Source organism: Lagenorhynchus albirostris, chromosome 15 (genome assembly GCF_949774975.1).
Source record: "Lagenorhynchus albirostris chromosome 15, mLagAlb1.1, whole genome shotgun sequence".
NCBI classification, from domain to species: Eukaryota; Metazoa; Chordata; class Mammalia; order Artiodactyla; family Delphinidae; genus Lagenorhynchus; species Lagenorhynchus albirostris.
Window position 1 is genome coordinate 84580034 of NC_083109.1, and position 23495 is coordinate 84603528.

The 23495-nt window shown below is 50.5% G+C and overlaps 1 long non-coding RNA gene across 1 annotated transcript; it reads right to left on the bottom strand.

Annotated features, from left to right (window-relative positions):
• Positions 1 to 559: 559 nt before the first annotated feature.
• On the bottom strand, positions 560 to 22650 carry LOC132505965 (uncharacterized). Its single transcript, XR_009535649.1, has 6 exons — positions 20640 to 22650; positions 19801 to 19933; positions 5680 to 5715; positions 5135 to 5209; positions 4149 to 4287; positions 560 to 3049 (listed from the first exon to the last, which is right to left on the bottom strand). It is a non-coding gene; the product is annotated as an uncharacterized LOC132505965 (long non-coding RNA).
• Positions 22651 to 23495: the final 845 nt, after the last annotated feature.

Here is a 23495-nt window from a genome sequence, read left to right on the forward strand (position 1 = left end):
CCAGTTCAACTACCTTACCAAATGACCTGCAACCCCATCACTAGCTCTTTATCCAAGTGAAATGAAAACTTGTGTGGACACAAAAACTTGTACATGATTATCTGTAGTGGCTTTTTCCCTAAAGACCCCAAACTCGACAACCCAACAATCCAAACGCACCTCACTAGGGGAACAGGAAACAAACTTAGGCCCAACCGTACGACGGAACATCACGCAGCACTGAAAAGGAGCAAAGGACGCGTACAGAGAACACCACGGAGGACCCCAAGCGCATCCTGTATGCTTTCATTTGTAGGACATCCTGGAAAAAGCAAACCTATAGAGGCAGAAAGAGATGAGCGATTCCGGGGGCTGGAGGCCTGGGGAGAGGCTAGCCACAAAATGACATGTGGGAATCCTGGGTGGGAGGTGACGGTCGTGGTGGTGATTATATGACCCCACGTATTTGTCAAAAGTAGCAGAACTGTACACAGAAAAAGTGAATTTTACTCCATGTACCTTTTACTCTATGTACATTTAATATAAAATTTAAAAAATATATATATATATACATCTCTAGAGAGTTTGTGATTTTAGACCCAAAACAAGGATTAAGGGCCATATCGTCCAATTCAGAAGCCGCTAGTCACATCTGGCTATCTACACTTATACTCTAACGAAAATGAAATAAAATGAAACCCTTCCTTGTGAAACGCGGCACGAGCCACATTCCAAGAGCTGGATCTGGAGACCCACGTGGCCAATGGCTGCTGTACTGAACAGCGCAGATGAAGAAAGTTCCCATAACTGCAGAAAGTTCTGGACGGTGCTGCTCTGGGGGCGGGATGTGGCTGGGCTGCGTCTGCCCCCTCCTCCCTTCATCCTCCAAAGTCAGGGAATCACACCAACGTGGTCCGGGCAGAGCCATACGACACCCCCGCAAAAAGCGCCGATGGGGTCACCCTCCTGCCCTGAGCCGAAGGGGTCCTCGCTTGGCCTGCTGTTCCCCATCCCAAGACAGGGGCCCGGTGGAAACCCCTCCACCTGGTCCTGGCTGGGCCTGAAGGTGGGCAGATGGGCTGGGAAGCCTCAGAATCTGAAAGCGGCGGGTCCACACTCACAGCTTCGAGGGCCTGAAGCTCGACGTGCATCTGGCAAATGAGCGATGAGCCCAGAGCGTTCTCTGTGCTTTCAGCGTCCCCTTCCTCTTCCTGTCTGCTGAACGTCACTTCCTGCTGCTTCTATATCCTTCTGGATCCTCTCTGCGTCCCCAGTGCTGCTTCCTGTCTGCCCACTGAGTCCCTGGGGCCTTACATCACACAGTGATGGGCCTCTGACCACTCCCGAGAAGGACCGCATTTTTGTATCACTACAGAAGATAGAGACAGACAGACAGAATGATCCTCCAAGAAACTTCCTCACCCATCTGAGGCCCCCAAAACCTGAGAGAGACATGGCCCCTGTGTCCTCAGCTCACATGGAACAGGTGGGCTTGTTTTTCTTTTCAGCCTCCCCTGGCCACCCTGTCATTTAGAACCGATCATATTTCTTAAACGCTAATTCAGGAAAAGACATGTCTGACTTCGACACCACAGGAAACTTGTTCAGACAAAGCCGAGGTGAAAACTACTCTTGACAGAACACTCGGGTGTTGGCGCTCAGGGAAAAAAAAAAGATGTTCTGTGTGTTACTCATCCGTGGCTGTGTAACAGCAAACGGTTCCAAAACGTAGCAGCTGAAACCAATCAACGTGTACCATCTCACAGTGTCCGTGCGTCAGGAATTTGGGGGTGACCCAGTGGGGTGGTCCTGGCTCGGGGTCGCTCGTGAGACGCTGGCAGGGCTGCGTCTTCCAGACGTTCGCCTGAGCCTGGAGGATTCTCCATGTCAAGACAAAGCGGAACGAAGGTGCTGGGGGAGGGGCGCCAGCCCCACCGCTAACCAGCTCTGTGCCCTCGAACAAGTTACTTGGCCACTGGGCCTCAGTTTCCTCTGCTGTGAAATGGGCTTAGGGCTGTTGGAGGACACTGAGAGAGTCACTCCTGTGACCTCAACAAATGCAGAGTGTTTTGTAAAAATAGACTTGGAAATAAGGAAAGCAAGACTCTTAGCCCGAGGGCCAGCTCCGCAGAAGCCCCCAGAAGCTGCTCAGCCAGGCGAGCCTTACAGAGACGATGCCTGTTTTCCTCCCCTGATGGAAGGAAGCTCAAGGGGATTTGGTTTTTTCCTGATCTTTACTGTGAAAACCTGGCAGGGCTTCGAGTGGTAAAACTCATGGCAGTGTCAGGGCCCCCAGGACGGGCCCCCAGGAGTGTGTGATCTGTCCACCCAGCCCTGGGTTCCCCTCACCGTTTCCTGTTCTCTGGCTTCGTGCATCGTGACTCTGCATTCGTCCGTCTGTCCAAACAACCTAGGGCGGCGGTTTGCCCTGTGACCTCACCGCTCTGGCAGATCTAAGACGAGTTTTGATTCTTCAGCTCGTCTAGCTTTTTTCTTGCGTGGCTGGGAGCGGTGTGTTATGGACCAATGTAAGCTCCGTGCGTGCAGGAATGGAAACAGAGGTCATTCCAAGCAGTAATTCAGCAGCTCTGTTTCTGCTTCTCCGCAGAGGTTTTTGTGCTGTTATTTCCACCACAGACAGGCTCAATCCTCTAAGCGCTCAGGGGCCCGCTCTTCTGGAGAGACATCCGATGGGCTGCATAAGTCACCTTTGTACCCGGTGAACAGGTCACGCCAGGTTTTTAAATCAGCGGCTTGAAGTCAGGCCCTCCGAGTGCCCAGTCAGTGGTGTCATCCCAGTGGAGGGTCCCCACTGCAGACAAAACCAGCCCCTGACTGATGAGCCACTGGGGTTGTGCCCTCGGCGGGAGCCTTTGCTACAACCCTGAGGATGCAGCTGGGCAGAAGCGACGGTCCTTCTAAGGCTTCACGACCCAGAATACACGCAGAACCCCCAGAGGGATAATTTATAGCCGCTTTATCATTTATAGCTCTTGAGCACTGGAAGTGGGACCCAGCCAAAGTGAGATGTGCTGTCCATGTAAAACACGCTACACACCGATTTCAAAGACTAGTTGAAAAAAAAGAAAGGGCAAAAGGTTATTCATAGTATTTTATATATTTATATTGGTTATAGTTTGAAACGATAATTTTTTGGATATATTGGGTTAAATAAAATGTACTACCCAGATTAATTTCACCTGTTTCTTTTTACCATTTTAATGCAGTTACTGGAAAATAAAAAATTACCTCTGTGCCGCACATTTGTGGCTTATGTTATACTTCTATCAGACGGGACTGTTATAGACCAAGGCAACTTTTTTGTCCCAATGGATGTTTCTGTCTCAATTATGACGGTGCTCTGAGTTTGTGTTTTAGCAGAGCTCGGGCTGACCCCTCTCAATCTGGTGTCTTTGTATCATGTGGATTCCTTCCTCTTTGGTTATCAGAGCACTTTGGGGGAGTTTTAATGTCCAAAGGGTCTGTGTTTGTGGCTGGATCAGACAAGGGAGGTGGCGAGATTTAAAAGCGCACATCGACCACTTGGTGAGCTTCGCTGTCTCCGCCACTGGGTGCTTCGGTTTTCTGCCACGGAAACCGACTCTGGCCAACTTCAACAAAAAGGGAATGTGTTGGCATGATGCTAGGTTGATCACAGAACTGGAGAAAGCCGAGATCCAGCTTTCAGAAAGGGCTGGAGTCAGAGCAGCCCTGGGGATTTAGCTGCAAAAACCGCAAGGCTGGTCTCCCAGGATGCCCACGCTGGGATTAACCAACTCCAAGCTTTCCCCTTTCTTGCATCATTCCATAGGAGATTGGAATTCCCAGGAGAAAGCAGCTGACGGGTTTAGGGAGGTTCTGTGCCCAGGCCTGGGCCAAAGGAGGGCAGGCACCAGGCGGGGCCGGCCCTGGAAGGCGTCATGCAGCCCATGCTGTGGGGCTGGCCCGTCCACGAAGCAGTCTGGTTACTGTTAGCAGAAGGGGCGGGGACGCAGAAAAGGCAAACAATAGATGTCCACCTCCTCATTCCAACTGGATTTCGTCAGGGACCCGCCAAGAACTCAGCCAATTCAGCATTTTTTCAAATACTCTTAAGCTCCTCTTTTAAAACTTTTAATTGTGGGAACGTTGAACACATAGACAAAAGAAGACAGAATAATACAACATACCTCCATGTACCCAAAACCCAGCTCCAGCAGGGATCCGTATACACAGCCTTGTTTCATCTATAAGCCGCCCAAATCCTCTCGTATTATTTTGAAGCCAATCTCAGGCATTATATCATTTCCTATGATTCAGTGCGTATCCCTAAAAGATAAGAGTTGGTTTTAAAAAAAATCGCCACAATAATCCATGAAAGAATCCTAATCCTGCCTTAACAGTATACAATTTTTGGCCAGTGCTTAGATCTTCGTCTTCTCATAACCTTATTGAGGGATAATTTACCTCAATTGAGGTATAATTTACATACCACAAAATTCACACACTGTAACATACAGTTGGACAAATTTTTGGAGAATTGCACAGTTGTTCAATAATCACCCCAATCCAGTTTCAGAATCTTTCTGTCACCCAAAAAGTTCCCTCACGCCCATTTGCGGTCAATTCTCACTCTGACCTTCAGCCTCAGGCAAACACAGATATGCTTTTTTCTCTAGGGTTTTTCCTTTTCTACCAATTTCCCATACACAGAATCACACACTATGTGGCCTCTTGTGTCTGGTTTCTTACACAAAGCGCAAGGTTTTGGGGTTCATCCATGTTGCACGGATCAGCAGTTCATCCCTGTCATTGCTGACAATGCTTTGTTGTATGAATATACCACCATTTAAAAAAAGAAATCAGTCCACAAGTTGAGAGACACACGTGTTGTTTCCAGTTTGGGTTTTAGTAAAACTTCTGCTATAAACTTTTATGCACTACTTGTTGACATGTGTTTTCATTTCACTCCAGTAGATTTATAGGGGTGGAATTGCTGGGTTACATGCCGAATGTATACCTAACTTTTAAAGAAATTACCAGACCGTTTTCCCAAGTGACTGCAGAATTTTATGTTCCCAACAACGAGTGAGGATTCTCTTAATCTCTTTTAGTCCATGTTTTCCCTCCGCCTCCTTTTTTCCCCCTTTCGATTTATTTTTAAAAACGGGGTCACTTGTTCATTAAAGTTTCCCAGAGTCTGTTTCCCACTTTTGCTGATTGCATCTCATGGAGTCTAAGTTCCTCTGAGCTAAAACAAACAAACAAACAAAAACAAGATTAAGCCGCACGTACAGTCAGTACACAAAGTGCAAAGCTTAAAGTTTAAGAGAGTTGGTAGAGATAAATCCCGGGTTTAATTCTGAGCTTCCTAACAGCCCAAAGAAGGAAAGAGGTTTGGTTACAAGAGTCACTGTCCATAGGATGAAAACAAACTGATTGCTCTGAGGAAGCTGGCTTTTTCCTGCCAGAGACGAAAGAGAAATTTCCACCATGATTCCCTCTTCCTTATTAGGGACGTGGTAGGAGTTCGAGGGGCAGCGCCCTGACTGGTGACCCAGCCAGTGCACGACAATGTTCTTTGTCGGGGGATGTCAATGATTAAAAAAAAAAAAAAAAGCCAGTAGGCTCCTTTGGGATCTGATGAGGTAACATAACAAGTCAGACTCCCAATTCCAGGTCAAAAAAGGCAACTTTTAACCACAGAATTCAGGTCCTCACCTGAGTGTCCATCATCCAAGCCCCAGTGCTGTGTTGCTGGGAAGAGAAAGAAACATTGTTATAACATAAAGATAACTCCCAACAAAGTACCTACTATATTAGCTGCCCTTTCGGGTCTGTACCAAACCTCCCCACAAAACACAAAAATACACAAACAAAAACAACCCACTGTCAATTCATCTTTTTTTTTTATTAATTCATGTAGATTTGATTTACAATATTGTGTTAGTTTCAGGTGTACAGAATATTGTGTTAGTTTCAGGTGTACAGAATAGTGATTCAATTCTTTTTGATTCTTTTCCATTATAGGTTATTACAAGATATTGAATATAGTTCCCTGTGCACTAAAGTAGGTCCTATGTTGTTTATCTATTTTATATACAGGAATGTGTGCCTGCCAATCCCGAGCTCCTAATTTATTCTCCCCCCCCCCCACCGCTTTCCCCTTTGGTAACCGTAAGTTTGTTTTCTATGTCTGTGAGTCTGTTTCTGTTTTGTAGATAAGCTGATAAGCAGCCTTCCAATGCAGATTGTGAGCACAGTCCTCTGTGCCCATTCTCTCACCCTCAAGTGACAAATGGGCAAGTGTCTGAGATGTAGGGGGACAATGCCCAGCAGATAAGTGGCACCTTCCTGAGGAGGGTGACTTCCTCGACCAGCTTCCCACGCGGTGGTCCTGCCTCTCCCCACGAGGCCACATTTGGCCAGCTTATCTCGGAGGCCCAAGAGGAGACCCCCCCAGTAAAGGAGACGTTTGGCCCTGACCTTGCTTGTTGCAAACCTGGCTTAGATAAACTCACGTCCTTTGCATCCTGTTTTTCTTCTAAGTGTCAGCTGTACATCAGGGTCCATCTCAGCAGTTTTCTCTCCCTCCTTTCTCACTGCCCACGTCACGCCTTGGGGGTCTCCATGGTGACGAAGGGCACTGGACAAGAGCGACTTTTCACCCCAAGAAACTTGAACATGGAGTTCCTGGCTTACTTGAAGCCTCACTGTTTATTCCAAGTCTGGGCTTCCCGGCAGGAGCTAAACAATTTCAATATCTTATATTTTTGTAGCAATTTATAAATGTAAGATGTGAGAGAATGAATTCGAATCCAAGCCCCAGGAGGGCGGGGACCGTCTTTGTTTGCTGTGGCTTCCCAGCACCTGTAACAGAGTTCGTGCGCAAACTGTTGTTTGAATGGATGCATGACTACGAAGGTACAGCCATTCTACGGGATGTAGGAGATGTCCCTGTGTTTCTACAAAATTTAAAACTAATTCTTTGAGTGCAGAGGGGGTGCAAAACTCAGTTTCTCTCTTGCTGGCGTCCTCCCTCTAACCCGGAGGTGTGCAGAGGCCCAGATGTCCCGCAGGAGGGCTCAGGCCTTTAGCCCACGCTGAGCTTTGCTGATACGTCCTTTGACCAAGACCAACGCGCTCAAGGACCCCGCAGCTTTGTGGCCAAATTCAGACACAGCAATTTTTGCAAGGCTGGAGGCCTGGTTTGTGGGGTCCAGCCTTCGCATGTGCGGCCCTGATCCCTTCTTGGGGCTCTCCAAGAGAGCAAGACTTGGGTCCCCGTGGCTCACAGCACCCCGGAATCTGGCACTTTCCTTGATCTTGGTTTGTGGCCCCTCCTCTGGGAGGGGCCGGGAGCCACCGCTTCTGGGAACTTTTCTCTCTCCTTCTCCCTCTTCGGAGGCCCTAGTATAACCCCTCGTTGAAAACTTAGGCTTCACTTCTGCAACCCAAGCTCACCTAAAACAAGAGGACGCAAAGCCCGGCTACTTTCAAAAATAAACACAGAGAGGACAAAAATACAAATTTATATATCAGGAAACACCCTGCCGCAGACATTTGAGGAGCCTGTCTTCATGTCTTATCATTTTCAAAGTTGCTGTTGTTTTTTAAAAACATCTGATTTGCTTGCAGAGGCCAACACAGAGGGAGGTGTCATCAGTTCCATTTTACAGGCTGGAGGCTGAGGTTCCAACAGGACTGGTGAGGTGCCCTCGCCTTGCAGAGGTGGGCCTGCAGCCCAGGGTTCTCAGGGTCCTTCCCACCCTCATGAGGGGATTAGAGACTGCTGTCATGGCCACGCAGACTTGAGTCTCATCTAAGCTCCCAGAAGCTGCTAGTGAAACATTAACCAGGCTCGTCCCAGCAGATCTTCCCCTACCAGAACGCCAGCTCTCCCTTCTGGGTCACAATTTACTTTAGTTGACATTTACTGAGCACCTATTGTGTGCCAGGCGCTGTGCTGGGAGTCTTGGGTATGTTATTTAATTCTCTAAGCAAGCCGGTGAAAGAGGTTATTAGCAGCTCCATTCCAACAGGGCCCAAAAGTGAAACTAAGATCTAGAGAAGGGAAATGACTTGCCTGAGGGCACGTTGCTGGTGGGACGGGCTGAACTGAGGCTTAGCTCTCAGGCCATCTGATGCTAAAGTCCCCCTCCAGCTCTTGGTACTCCCTGCTTTTTGCAAAGGGATGGAAACAATTAATTGGAGGAGAAGTTACTAAAATACTTAAGCAAAAGCTTTCCCTTTGTACTTTCTACAAAATGCTCTGTAACGCATGCAGATGATACTATGCCTGTGTCCTCAGGTTAATGGAGCTGATGGCAGGCGGGTGTGCTGGGTGCATGGACAGGCCCTGGAGTCAGAGCCCCTTAGGGTCCAAATGCAGCTCCAACACTTAGTAGGTGCAGGGCCCTGGGCAAGGCACTTAGTCTCCACGGGTCTCAGTTTCCCCTCTTCACACGAACCTCCAGACCACAGGAGGGCCATGCGTCCAGGGCATGGTGCGCAGCCCAGAAGGTAAACAAGCTCTCCACACGTGCTACTGAGTGTCAGGACGACCCAGATGCATCTGCCACTCAGAACTGGGCAAACGCGGTCCATCGGTATTCCTTTCACATGGTTCAACCTACACTTATAATCGAAACTGAAGTTGAGGGTCTTCCCTGGTGGCGCAGTGGTTAAGAATCCGCCTGCCAATGCAGGAGACATGGGTTCGAGCCCTGGTCCGGGAAGATCCCACATGCCACGGAGCAACTAAGCCCGTGCGCCACAACTACTGAGCCCACGTGCCACAACTACTGAAGCCCGCGCGCCTAGAGCCCGTGCTCTGCAACAAGAGAAGCCACTGCTATGAGAAGCCTGCACGGTGCAACAAAGACCCAACACAGCCAAAAATAAATAAATAAATATAATTTAAAAAAAAAAAAAGACTTTGCCTTCCAATGCAGGGGGTGTGGGTTGAATCCCTGGTCGGGGAGCTAAGATCCCACATGCCTCGCAGCCAAAAACCGAAACATGACAGAAGCAATATTGTAACAAATTCAATAAAGACTTTACAAAATGGTCCATATCAAAGAAATCTTAAAAACAAAACAAAACAAAATGGAAGTTGAAACAAATAGGCCCAAGGGTGGGAGTTGAACTGGAAATCTTCAGAGCTCCGAACAGGGAAGAGGATGAAATAAAGACAGTGAGAGAAAACGAAACTGGGCTTCGGTGACTTATGCGCTGTAGGTAGGAAATGCTCATTTCTCATTCTGCTCTAGGTATACACATTCCTAGTTTTGAAGTCGGAGAAAAGGAAAAAGCAAACGTAGCTTCCCACATCTATGGGGAAATCTGTATCCGAGAGAAGGCAAGGGAATTCAAGAAGCCCTAGCTTTCAGCCCTGCTCCGGCCGTGTGTAAGAAGAGCAGTTGTACTAAACACACATGGCGCTAGGGTGAGGGAAAGCACAAGAGACGCGGCCTCCTGTTTCGGGTGGACCTTGCGGATACCTAGGCGGCATCTCGTCCCTACGCGGTTTAACCTACCCATGCTTCAAGGGAAAGAACAAGTTGGCTAAGAGAGTCTTATGAAGTTTAAGTTAATCGAAAGATTAAAACTTCAGGACATGATGTCGCCGCCCTCTTTTTATGTTTTTTGTTGCCAAAAAGAACGGGCAGCGAGCTGTTGAGATTCAAGTGAGTCAGCACACTGACTTCCCGGCTTTGAAATCCTCCCTAGCAACTGTTTTCCTACCAAGCAAAGAGTAGTAAATGCAGGTACCGAAGGATATTTACAATAAACCTAGGATACGATAATTACCATCTGAGAAAAGCGCCAAATACATATAAGATTTATTAAAAAAAAAGAAAAGAAATACAGGACCCAAGATTCCTGAACCCCTCTCAAAAGTAAGAACTGAAAACCCCGATTCCCACTCGTGTAGAGCCTTATTGGACTGTAAATACAGAAAGGAAAATAGAACCTATGTAAAACTGCCACGGCTCATGGGGTGGGAGGGGTCACTGCCCAGCCCCTCGGCTATAGGATTTAAGTAGCCCCTGAAGATTTGAAACACTGAAGGATGGGCGTGATTCTCCCCTTCGGGCTGCCAGAGAGGAATCACTGTTAGAATGAGGAAAACAGGCAGCATGCCCTAAGGGAGACCACCGTCAGAGGACCGGCTTCTCGTCACAACCCTGATGACAGCCGTGTCTCAGGCAATGCCCGCGGGTAGTTAGTGGTTACAGCCTGGAGTTAAAAGGGCAAAACCACCAGCAGCCTCCCCTATGGCCATTCTGCCCTTTTCCCTAATTTTTCCTGGGATGGTAATGAGCCCAGCTAAAAAACTATATTTCCTGGGATGGTAATGAGCCCAGTTAAAAAACTACATTTCCCATCCTTCCTTGAAGCCAAGTGCGGCCATAAGACATAAGTAGGGTTAATGCATTTGATGAAGACACAGGGTTTAGGACGACCAACTCATTGCCTATACGTTCTGAATTTCAGCCACGAAAACCCTGCATCCCGGGAGACTCCTCAGCCCTGGACAAACTGGGACGGCTGGTCATCCCAGTCGAAGGCTCTGTGAAAGGCGAGATGGCAGGTGGCACGTGCCGGCTCCCGTCTGCCCGTCCCCTCTTGATGCACGGGGTGTGGACTCAATGCTAGAGGTGACGATGAATCGACAGACATGAAGACAAGAGCCGCCAAGTTATGTTAGCGGCAAGAGCTTGACAGGAAGAACAGTTAACTAGGTCCAAAACTGTTACAAGCTAACGGAAAGGGTACAAAGAGAACTCTCGTCTCTTGGAGGTCGGGACTAAACGAGGTGGATGACTCGGTGGTGGTGATGGGGGCACGACAGGAAGGGCTTGGGATTATGGAGATGTAGGAAGTCAGAGGAGCTGAAACTCTGGTTGCCGAGGCGGGGTGGGCTGGCTGTGCTGGTGGTCCCGAGGGGTCACAGTGAGTCGTTTCCATAGGCGTTCGGAAAGCAGAAGACAAGAAGCTGCTGCTACCCAACGGAACTGACGATGCAGCAGCAGAGAGGCTTTGCTAGAACAGAGTTTATGGGAGCAAGGAGCTGGCGCAGACCTAACGCGGAGGAGCCCTTCTTTCCTTCCCCTTCCCTGCCTCGCAGGCTTGGTCTAGCGCCACCTATTGGCAGATCCTGCCAGGGAGCCGGCTGGCTAAACAGAAGCGCGGTGTGCAGGTCTCAGCCGCAACTCCACAGCGCCCCAGGCTAGGACGATGGGTTTGGGGCTGAGAGGCCGTAACTTAGTAACTGGCACACCTTCCCCGGTCACATCACCTTCCCTTCCCCCCAGGAGGAAACCACGGCACCAACTTTTAAGTTGCTTTCTTGCTTTTCCTGAGAGTTTTATCACATACCCATGCAACCCTGAATGACGTGGCTTGATCTTCCTGTTTAAAAACACTTAATGATTGGAATTAAACTGCCTATGATCTATCCTGTCTGGCTTTTTACAGTCGAATTGGAGATGCACCCATGTTTTGCAGGTGGAGGTAGTTCATTCATCTCCAATGCTTTACTGGATTCCGTTGCATGAACGGGCCGCACTTTATTCATTCAACTGTCGATGGACATTTTTAGCTACGACTCTGAGGACAGTTCCTGTACGTGTTTCCTGAAGCCCGTGAGCACACGTTTCTCCAGGTGGTTCTCCAAGTGTGGCCCCCAGGTCAGCTGCGTCAGCGTCATCTCGGAGGGAACTTGTTAAGGATGCAGATCCTGGAGCCCTACCCCACACCTCCTGACTCATTCCGGGAATGGGGCCCAGAAGCCCTCTGGGGGATTGTGACATCGGCTAACGTTAGAACCACTTTCCTAGGTTACACATCCAGAAGTAGATTTGTGAGTCATCGGACATTTTTCTAGACAATGTCAAACTATTTCCCAAAGTCACTGTACCAATCTGTGCTCCCACCTGTGTTGTCTTAGAGTCCCCATGGCTGTCTGTCTTTGTGACCACTTGGCTGGATTTTGCCAGTCTGGAAGGTAAAGAGATCTCTCACAGTTTTAACGGGCACTTGGATAACTTCCAGTGAGGGTGAACACCTTTCTCCAAAGCTTCTTGGCCCTTTGGACGGCCCTTTGTGTGAAGTGCCCATTTTCTCCTATGGGGTTGTCTATTTTTCGTTATCAGTTTGAAGTTCTTTACATATTTGGAAAACTGGTTTTTCTTGGTTATATTTGTTGCAGGTATCTTCTACCGCTCTGAGACTGGCCTTCTCACCTCAGTTTTCTCTTTGTTGCCGTTCTTTGATGAACAACTTCTTGATTTTAATTATCGCTATTTTTATGATGAATGCTTTTAATGACTTAAGAAATCATTCCCTACCCCAAAATCCTGAAGATGGTCTCCTTTAATGTCTTTTAAAAACTTTGTAGCTTTGCCTTTCACATTTAATTCTTTTTTTTAATAAAGTATTTTTTAAAAAATGTTTATTTATTTTTGGCTGCGTTGGGTCTTCGTTGCTGCACACAGGCTTTTCTCTGGTTGCGGTGAGCGGGGGCTACTCTTCATTGCAGTGCGCGGGCTTCTCTTCGCGGGGGCTTCTCTTGTTGCGGAGCACGGGCTCTAGGCGCGTGGGCTTCAGTAGTTGTGGCACATGGGCTCAGTAGTTGTGGTGCACGGGCTTAGCTGCTCCGCGGCATGTGGGGTCTTCCCGGACCAGGGCTCGAACCTGTGTCCCCTGCGTTGGCAGGCGGATTCTTAACCACTGCGCCACCAGGGAAGCCCCACATTTAATTCCTGAATCCATCTGCAACTGATTTTTGCATATGATGTGAGGTAGGGTTTCCATTTTGTTCTCTTTTCCCACGTGAATACCTAATTTTCTTAGCACCATTGATTGAAAACTACGCCTCTGCAGTGCCGCTTCTGTCATCAATTGTTTATGCACGTGGATCTGTGTCCGAGTGCTCTGCTGTTTCACTGGCATATCTGTGTGCACTGGAATGGATCCCGCGCTGTACTGGACACCCTGTCACCTCCTCTGCTGCCGCTCCCCGCAGAAGGATCCGTCCTCTCGGAGGAGCTTGACGCCCTCGAGCTGAGTTGTTCCTTTGCGCCGATATCATTACAGCCGGATGAGGTTAACAGCGTTGTCTGTCATTTTGCTTTGGCTCACACGTTTCCGTGGGTGTTTCACGCCCTCTCCCCACACAGCATCCCTGGCTGTTGACACCCTCCCCTTCCTCCAAGGCCCCTGCAAGGCCGACACCGCTGATCACCTGCGGCCAGAAGGGAGCCCTTCCTCCTCAGACACACCTGCAGTAGGACGTCTGTGTGAGTTTGCTGGGGCTGCCGTAATAAAGCACCACAGACAGAGTAACTTAAACCACAGAAATACATTATGGCGCAGTTTGGGAGGCCAGAGGTCTGAGATCAGGGTGTCGGCAGCGTCGCGCTTCCCCTGCAGGCTGGAGGGAAGGGTCTGTCCCGGCCTCTCTCCCACCTGCTGGCAGTTCCTTGGCTTGTGGCAGCCTAACTCTAGTCTTCCCAGGGCATCCTCCTGTGTGCCTGTCTGTCTCCATTTTCCCCTTTATATAAGGACACCAGTCATCTCGGATTTGAGGCCCACCCTACTCTGATACAGTTTCATTTTAACTAATTACATCTACGACCACCCTATTCCCAAAGAAGGTCCCATTTCGAGTTACTAGCAGTAGGGTTTCAACAGGTGAATTTTTCAGGGACACAATTCAACTCGTAACAACAGCGGATCATCTGAAACCGGGACACTCTGGAGAGTGAACCAGGACCCTCGTGATAATTATCCCAGGATCACGGCTTAGACCGCGAGTGCTGGGGATGGGCCACGATGCGTCGGTTACCCCACGAAGGGGGAGGCCAGGGGATCCCCATCACGCGAACCTTCAGCATCGGCACTGGCTCACGGGGGAGGCTTTGGCTGCAAATGACAGGAAGCCCAGCTTGACGTGGCTCCGGCACGGAGCGGGATTACGACCTTCCAGATGAGAGCTCAGGAGAAAGGGCGGCCCTAGGACGACCGACTCCGCGACTCAGGGATGCCAGGGAGGACGCAGCTTCTGGCCAGCACGGGGCTCCTTTGTCCTTGATGGGTCGACTCTTGTGATTTTGAGGCGGCTGCAGGGGCCTGAGGCCCCTCCTCTTCCCAAACCAGGATCTGGAGACCGTCTCTGCTTCGTGCATCTCTTTTCTAGGAGCAAACACTTCTCTCAGGACCTCCCTCCCCCAGCCCACTTCCCCTCACGTCTCATTCGCCGAAAAGACACCACATGCCTGTGTTTAAACCGCTTCCAGGCGAGGGGTCTGCGACCACCATGCTTTTCTTAGCCCGATCGTGGGTTTCTCTTAGGAGCTGGGCCCCAGCTCTCCTGAAGCCGATGGAAAGATGGTACAGGACAAGAATCTGGGTTCTCGCGGCAGGAAGAACAGAAGGGTGGAGAGGAGGCCGCTAGGTTGGCAACTACAACGCATTTGCCGCAACAGGAGAGAGAACAGGGTCCCGGAGACCAGCAGCATCTCAGGGACAGGTAGGGGAGGTTTTCACGGCTGGGCATGGCAGCGGAAAGCCAGGAACCATGGATGTTTAAGGCGGTATTCTTTCTAGTACATTTATTAAATGTAATGTTCGGGGAAGTTGGCAGCAGTACCCATGTCTCCTAAGGTGGAAAGTGGGATAATTGAGGTCAGATCGTTTCGTTTACTGCCCTGGTCTGAAATCATTTCACACCGATTTGCTCTGCAATTCAGCGTCACTACAGAGTACCAATGAGGAAAAGGCCATCAGTAACAATGACTGTTACCAAGCAACAAGCAGCCATAGCAAGAATTAAATAAAAGGAACGTAAATGGACCCGTCAACTCAATCACCAGAAAAAGGCAGCATATGGGAGAAAAAGAATAGGAGAAAGCTTTCCCAGTTTCTGTTCAATTTCATTGAGAAAAACTACATGCCACGATGCAACACACGGTCGCTGCAGAAAATTAGGAAAATATGTATCAGAAAGAAACTAATCACAGGCATGACTTTACCACTGCCGGCTTTTAAGAGTTGGGTGCATTTTCTTCAGAACACACACATGCTCAGTTTCCTATCTTGCTTTTTCTACTTCACTTTATACAGTGTTTCCCCACGTTATTAAAAATCCCTAGTGGACATCATGTTAAGTAACTGCATACCACAGGCATTGATCAATTACTCTTTCCAAAACACTATAAATTGGTGCTTTGGAAGGAAGGCACAGGGGAAAGGAGGTGAGTTGAGAACCTAAGCGCCAGCCCTTCCTCACTGTTCTCCTTGTAAGGCCAACTGGCCCGAGGCAGGGGAATGCAATCAGACTCACAGGTTGAAACTGCCCTGGAGACTTTCCGGACCACCCAGTTCCAGGAACTGACCTGGGGACTTTCCACCCGGCCCAGCCTTCCTGCCTTTCGAGGGGCGGGACTAACAGTCCCCCACGATACCCGCAAAGACCACCAAATAAAGAATAACCTGCGCCCTCCCGGATTCGCCACACCCCTTTCCCTTCTTCCCCTATAAATTCTGCCCAAACCCTCGTCCGGGCGCGACTTCTCTGGCCCCTTTCTCTCAGACCAGTGAACCTCGCCCGGGAGCGTTCCCAACTAAAGCTTGTTTAAGCTCTCCTCCGTCTTTGGTGCCGTTCCTTACACTCCCGTGCTGAGTTCTGACGTTAGGTCAAAGGTGTGGCATCTTGCTAATCTCCAGTTTGGGAAAAATAAAAACCTGTGCTGGGGACGGGGTGGGAGGGAGGTCTCTGAATTTTCTGGTGGCAGCCCATGCATTGCTTTGTGCTGCAAACCATAAAGCCAGTACACAAGACGTTCCAATTATTAGTGGCATCTATATATTTTTTCAAGGTCAGCCGTCAAGGGCCTCAGCACTTCCTGGAATCACAGTGAGTGGGCCTTCAGCTGTACCTTAAACTTCCTACCTTCACTGGTGTGATGGCTCCTTCTGAAGCTCTGTAGAGCTATTATTATAATCATCTCTCCTGTTAGAGGGTCATTTTATTTAATTAAAAAAAAAAAAAACCCTCACGATAGCGAAGGTCCAGAAGTACTTTTTAACCGCCATGCGGGCAATGTCCCCCGCTGCGCGATTACAGCGTGAGCCAGGCAGGATCACCCGCGTTCTAGTCATTTGACCCCGTTAACCTCTGAGGCATGAGCAGGCATCACCCATCGCAAATCAGGTCGCAGAATCTGCCTCTCAGGTGTTTCTTTCTGAGAAGAGCGCTGCTTACCCTCTTGGGCTGGAGCAGTGCGTTGGTGGTGTCATGTGAGACTGTGCTCCCCTGGTCTCCTGGGCGGCAGCACGTGAGAAGCACCCTCCCCCGCGTCCCAAAGTGTGTTCTCATAAATTATTCAAGAGGCCAAGTTCAGGCGAAGGAGCGTGGACTCTGGAGCAAGACAGACCTGGGTTTAAATCCTAGGTTTCCGCTAAGTGGCCTGTTCTCGTGACTAGACCAGGGCAGCTGCTTGGCCCCTGGGAGCCCTGGTATTCTCACCTGTAAAACAGGAAAATAATCCAAGCTCCACGGAACCCAGAACTCAGCAAGGGCTCAGGACTGGATGAAAATGGCTAGTGGGAGGCTTCTGTGCTCAGAGCCCAAGGTCATGTTCAAGGTGAGACTGGCATGCATAGGGAGGCCGCATCCCGGGCAGGCCAAAATCTGTACCGTGAATCACACCCCTGCCTTGCGAGGCCCAGGATGATGCTTTTTCAATAAACTGCTGTCTCTTTATTCATCTGATTTTCCAAGCTCATGCTCTGCGCTGCTTTTGGACGGACTTCTGCCCTCAAATCTAAATGGATGACATGCCGATGCTCTTTGAGCCAGCTTTTTTTCTTTCCTTTTTCTCCTTCAAATTAAATTTTAACAAAGAGAACTTGCCTGTACTCAGAGGCATAAATGTCTAGGATTGTTGCTCCTGCTGCCTGATAGGGGCCCAGCACCTGAATAAAAAGGCCATTTCTCTCTGTAACAGGACAATTCAGACACAGACACGGGACCAGAGATAACATGCCCCCTGGTCCCTGGTGGGATGAGGGCTTGCTGGGGAAATGCCTGCCTGGTGTTCTGGCCTGGGCCTTCTGTTTAAAAAGAGAAGCCAGGGCTTCCCTGGTGGAGCAGTGGTTGAGAGTCCGCCTGCCCATGCAGGGGACGCGGGTTCGTGCCCCGGTCCGGGAGGATCCCACATGCCGCGGAGCGGCTGGGCCCGTGAGCCATGGCCGCTGAGCCTGCGCGTCCGGAGCCTGTGCTCCGCAACGGGAGAGGCCACCACAGTGAGACGCCCGCGTACCGAAAAAAAAAAAAAAAAAAGAGAGAAGCCAAACTTCCTATTTATAGATGAACGAGTAATGCAGTATCAGTTATTGGTTAAGGCAGGACAACAACATGGGAAAAAAATAGACAAAGGGGTTGAGGTTCAAGGTTATGTCGGAGAAAGAAAGCAGACGGGATTTTTGTTTCATCTCTCCCATCCTCCTAGTATGCGTCTACTTTTAAAAAATACCATTTAATTGGGTCTTGTTGGTTTCTAAAACAAAACAAGGCAGGGGCTGCGTGCAGGTGAGACCCCTCGCTGGCCATCCCTGCACAGCCTTTTGGGAGCACAGGTGCCACCGGCTGAGGTCCAGACCCCTCTCCAGGCGGCTCCTGTTCGTGTGTGTGTGGGTCCGGGAGGCCCCGGCAGGCGTCCTGTTAGTGTTACGCTGGTGAGAGGGGCTGGGGACTCTCTCTGCTCAGCTCTTTCTCTCTCTCTACAAAGCTCTGCCTGCTTAGAAAAGAGGTTTTGTTCAACTCCTTTTTTGGCCTCGGAGGCACCAAAGGGAGTGATTAATAGGGAACCACCTCGAGGTTTCGATAGGCCACAGCTAGAGCTCCAGGGCCTCGGGGGTCTTTGTTCCCCGGGCTGCGGCCTTGCGCTTCGGGTGGGCCCAGGGGGCGGTGGCTGGGCCTCGCCAAGCGCTAGGGCCCACTGGGGCCTGGAGACCAGGGTTTCTCTTGTGAAATCCAGCAGACAGGATGCAGGGCTGGAGACGGACATGCCGATTCCCGGGGGCAGGGTGCAAGGAGGGCTCCTCGGTGGAGGCGGCATGGCGGTCTGGCCTCCAGGCCTGGGGACGGGGACGCGGCACTGGGCCAGGCCCGGCTAAGCTGTGGGCAGGCTGAACGGGGCTCCTGTGACCACACAAAAGCAAGGCAGGCTTGGGACGCAAGCGGAAGGTGACCAGGCACAGGGCGGGGAGTGAGGGGGCGGGTTAAACAGAAAGGAAAGCAGCCTGGCCTGCCCAGGCCTGGAAACCATTGTCCCTGCGGCGAGGGGGCACATGGCTGGATGCTTCCTGGGGTTGCATTTGTCCCCGCGGTGGAGCGAGGGGATTAGAAGGTTCTCCTGTGGAGGTTTGCCTTCCTCAGGCCCCAGGCCCCTTCCCTTCATTCATTTGACAACTGCCAGGCCCCCATTAGGACGGGAGCATCCTTGCAAACTCAAGCCGGGCGCCTGGCAGCATCTGTGGAGACTGTGCCCGGCCCTGACCACGTTCGCAGGCGCAACGCAGAGGGGAAACGATGACACGGCTGACGGCGACCTCCCTGTAGCACGGAAGTGTTTCACGGCATGTTTTCAGAGGAGATAGAGCATGGTTGATGCGGGGAGTTTCTTAGTCAGCTCGGCTGCTGTAACAAAGACACCACGGACTGGGGGGGCTTAAGCAACAGACATTTATTTCTGACAGTTTGGAGGCTGGGAAGCTCAAGACCAAGGTGTCGGCTGATCAGATGTCTGGTGAGAGCTTGCCTTCTCTCCGCGTCCTCACGTTGCATGGTGAGAATGAGAAAAACTGCTCTTGTGTCTTTTCTTATAAGGGCACTAACCCCATCCACGAGGACTCCACCCTCATGACCTGGTTACCTCCCAAAGGCCCCATCACACTGGAGATTAGTGTTTCAACAAATGAATGGTGGGGTGTGTGTGTGAATAAACATTCAGTCCACAGCAGGGAGTAAGGCTACCTGGGTGTGAGCCCTGGCCCTGCTCCTTATAAGTCACGTGGCCTCGTGCAAGAGGCATGGCCTCTATTTCAGCGTCCTCAGCTGTAAAGTGGGGGTTTGTTGTGGCTGAACTGCATTTTCTCCAAATTCGTATGTTGATGGCCTGAGCCCCAGTGCCTCAGAGCGTGACCTTATCTGCAGACTGGCCTTTACAGAGGTGAGTAAGGCAAAGTGAGGGCACAACATGGACCCTAATCCCATGGGACTGGTGCCCTTATAAGAAGAGGAGGTCAGGACACAGACACGCACAGAGGGATGACCATGTAGAGACACAGGGAGAAGACGGCCATCTCCCAGCCAAGGAGAGAGGCCTCAGAGGAAACCAATATTGATCTCAAACTTGCAGCCTCCAGAATTGTGAGAAAATAAGTGTCTGTTGTCTAAGCCGCCCCATCTGTGGCGTTTATTATAGCCGCCTGAACTAAGATGGGGTGATAACAGTACCTGCCTCCCCCCACGGCCGTTCTGAGCATGAAGTGATGGAAGACCTGGGGAGCAGCTGCAGGCGGCATATCGCACGCCACAAAGGGCTTCAGCCCTGAAAACATGCCACCCCTGTGCCATGCCCGCCCACGTCTAGGCAGAGCTGCAGACACAGCATCCAATGGCCACTGTCCCTCGTCCCCATCCCCGTGTACGGACCTGGTTAATGGCTTTACATGGCGAATGAATCAGGATGCGGGTTCAGCCCATCAGGCACCACAAAACCCAACTCAGGATGGTCTAAACAATGCCGAAGCGTGTCAGTCACATACCTGGGATCTGGGTACAGATGGAATTTCGGTGTGGCTTGACCCAGGGCTCCAGCTTCCTCGGTTGATGATGACGCCGGAAGCCTGATGGTTGCAGCGTCCCAGGCTCTGCGCTGCTCATCCTCTGTCACCGCCCCTGGAGGGGAAAGGCCATTTCTTCTCACGGCTGCCTCGTAGAAGATGGGAACCCTTCTCTGGAAACTCCTACCAAATGCCTGTTTCAATTGGACGCCTGATCTTTCCTGAATGGCTCAGGGAATGGCAGACGGTGACTCAGAATCATTTGCTGGCAGGTCACCCTGCGTGGTGTAGACTCAACCGGACCCACCCCAGAGCTGCGGTCAGCGCCTCTTGCCCCTTGATGGCTCTGTAACGGGTGAGGGCTACAGGAATGCTGGCCACTTAACGATGTGGTCCACTGAAAGGGGCCATCTCACCACATCCTGATGCTGTCCCACAAGGCAGGGACCACTGTCATCTCCAATTTAAAGGTAAGGAAACAGAAGCTCGTGGACACAGGTAGGCAGGAGGTAAAAACTCAGGCACTGGAATCCAGCTCTCAACCTCAGACCCGCTTTGCAGTGTAGACAGGCCACAGAGTCAGGACAGTGAGATCACAGGGGCAAACAAACCCACTAAAACCCACTGCCAACCTTCCTCAGAGTCAGACTACCCGAGAGCATTCTGGTGCAGTTATTTCCTGCTATTTTTATTGTACTTAATTTCCTCCCCAACCTTTAAAAATTGAGACACGTAACTCACATACAAAAAGACGCATACATGCAGTGCTGCAAAACAAAGGACCACAAGTTTAGCAGCTAAAACGTACACACATTGCCAACCTTGGTGTCTGTGGGGCAGCAGTCCCGGTATACTGCTCAGCTGGCCTTCTGCTCAGGGTCCCACGTGGCCACGATTGAGGTGCTGGCCCAGCTTCTTCTGGGCTGCTGGTTGCCCTCAGGTCCCAGAAGCTCCATGGTTCCCTGCCAAGCGTCCTTCTCTGGGGCCGTTCACAACATGGCTGTTTGCTCCCGAGAGGCCAGCGGGAGAGTCTGTCTCCAGTTGTCATGGGGTCCTGGGAGTGTTGGGCGTGACATCCAACTCCCTTTACATACGATGCGACCCAAAGGCAAGGGATGACATCACAGTCCTTTCACCAAATTCTACTGATTAGAAGCACATTGCAGGCCCCGCCTACACTCATGGGGAGGTGATGATACAGGGCATTGACTCATGGGGGGGGGGCAGGGGTGTTTCACCTTCCCGTGTGTCTAAGTTTAACCCAGAAACAGAACATCGCCTACCCTCCCAGAAGCCTGGCTTACCCACCCCCAGGTCCACTTAGAGGTTAGACCAGTGTGGAGTTAGAGCTAGTTAGAGCTGATTGTTAAATATTCAGGAATTCCACGAGCTAGCTGTTAAACACAGATGTTATAAAAAATTGAATTATATAAACTTAGAGTGAAATCAATTCTATCAAAAACAAGGTCTCAAAACTCACCACTTCATGATTACTTTACTAAAACCCGTGCTTTTGAGGTTACTCACATCTCTTGTACCTGTATGGTGGAAATACTTTCCCTAACTCTGCATTCAAGGTATTTCAAGTTGGTTCAGATACTCCCACGTTGGCCATTAGAGAAATAGTTACACTGTGGAACTCTGAAAATGCTACAATTCAGAGACTGAAGGCCAAGTGAGGCCCTTGCTCAAGCGAAGAATGGCTTTTACATTTTTAAAGGTTGATAAAATATAAAACAAAGACTATGTACCAGAGACCATTGGTGTCCGGCAAATATGTATCTGGCCCTTTGTAGAAACATTTCCCAACCCCTAGCCTAATAATGGAGAAAATTAACAGTGCAGCTAAACTTAAAATTGTGTCCAGTTTTTAGCCATTATATTATGACTGGCACAAAACATTCGTCCAGTACTGGAAAAATGATCCAATACAGCAAAGAAATTGCTCACATCACTGATGAATAAAGATCTATATCTTTTTGGTTCATTTCTGTCTCACTCATTGATGTGATTAAATCAACCAAAGTTTGTATCACATATTACACTTAATGATAATAAATTTATTGGAAAAACAGTGGGTTGGGAGACAACTCAATTTGATAGACTATGATTGAATTTTAACCATAGGTTGGCCACGGATACAAGAGTTCAGCAAAAATAAGCAATAGCAACATCGGAGAATCAAATGGCTCCAGGGCATTTACAAGAAAGAGTACTGTGTTTTACCATTTTTGGTAGGCTGTGTACTGCACATGCTTTATACTAGTTAAAATTCATAATAAATGTATGTGTCTACATAGGCACTCCTCCCCCTGCCAGCTGTTAAACATGTACCATCAGCCTGAACTGTGGGCGAGATACTTCCTGATTTCCTTCATAATTTAACCACTTTTAGGTTTCCTCTTACCTAGGTGTGGCCCATCTTCCTTAGGACCTGTGGCAACGTCTGGTACATACTAGGTATTTTAAAAATACGGAAGTGGGTAAACTTCTGAGAAACACTAATTTTACACAGCAACCAGCAGTGGCAATGCAACTGTGGGCCTTTAAGATAAAATGGCAGAAAAAAAGGGGGAACGTTTCTTTGCTTTTCAATCTCTATAAGGCCCTGCTCAAATCTGTTTTTGGTTTTTTTTTGCGGTACGCGGGCCTCTCACTGTTGTGGCCTCTCCCGTTGCGGAGCACAGGCTCCGGACGCTCAGGCTCAGCGGCCATGGCTCACGGGCCCAGCCACTTTGCGGCATGTGGGATCTTCCCGGACCAGGGTACGAACCCGTGTCCCCTGCATCGGCAGGCGGACTCTCAACCACTGCGCCACCAGGGAAGCCCACAAAGGTTTGTTTTTTTAAGGCCCTTTTCAAATCTTTTTATACTTAACGGAATAAAGTCAAAGGACAAAAAAAAAAAAAGTTAACAGCCATAACAGTGACTACCACAGACTCCTTGCTTACTACGGGCCCAAAGGTGTTTCTCACGTAGAATCCCATAATTCACCCTCCGTTCATTTATTTTACTAAGCATTTTACAGCGCGCCTATAGGAAACCAGCGGTGTCGGCCCTCCGGGAACTTAAACTCAGGCTGGGGAGGAGCAGCCCGCCTGCAGCACCCCCCCACCCCCCCGGCCCGCGCGGACGCCCCCAACGCGCGTCACAGCCCGGCGCCGTGCACGTCCGGCCGCGGGCCCCACTTGCGCGGGGCACGGTCTCAAGCCTCCGCCAGCCCCGCACGTGTGCCCCCGGAGGCTCGCCCCGCCCCGCCCCCTTGGGGACTGGGTCGCCGCGGACCCGCAGCCGTCACGAGGACGCAACGGACCTACGCCCGGCTCCCGCGCAGACCGGAAGGCACGTCGTGACGCGTTGTGCGCAGGCGCGACGTGCAGCGCAGAGCACCTGGCCGCCGCTAGGGGACGCTGGGGCCGCCAGCGCCTTGGGGGAGGGGAGGCCGCCGCGCCGGGACCGGACCACGTGCGCACCACGTGGCGCCCCCTGCAGCCCCGGACTGCGGTAGGGTCGCCGGACCGGCCACGCCGCGCAGCCAGCAGCCCGCAAAGGCGAAGGGCTGGGTCTCCCCACCGGCGCCCCCGTTGACCTCTGACCTCTAATCTCACTACCGTTAGGGTCACCCCTTGCCGGTGGCCGCGCGGTGTGTTTATAAACAGAACTCCCGGCGGGGCCAA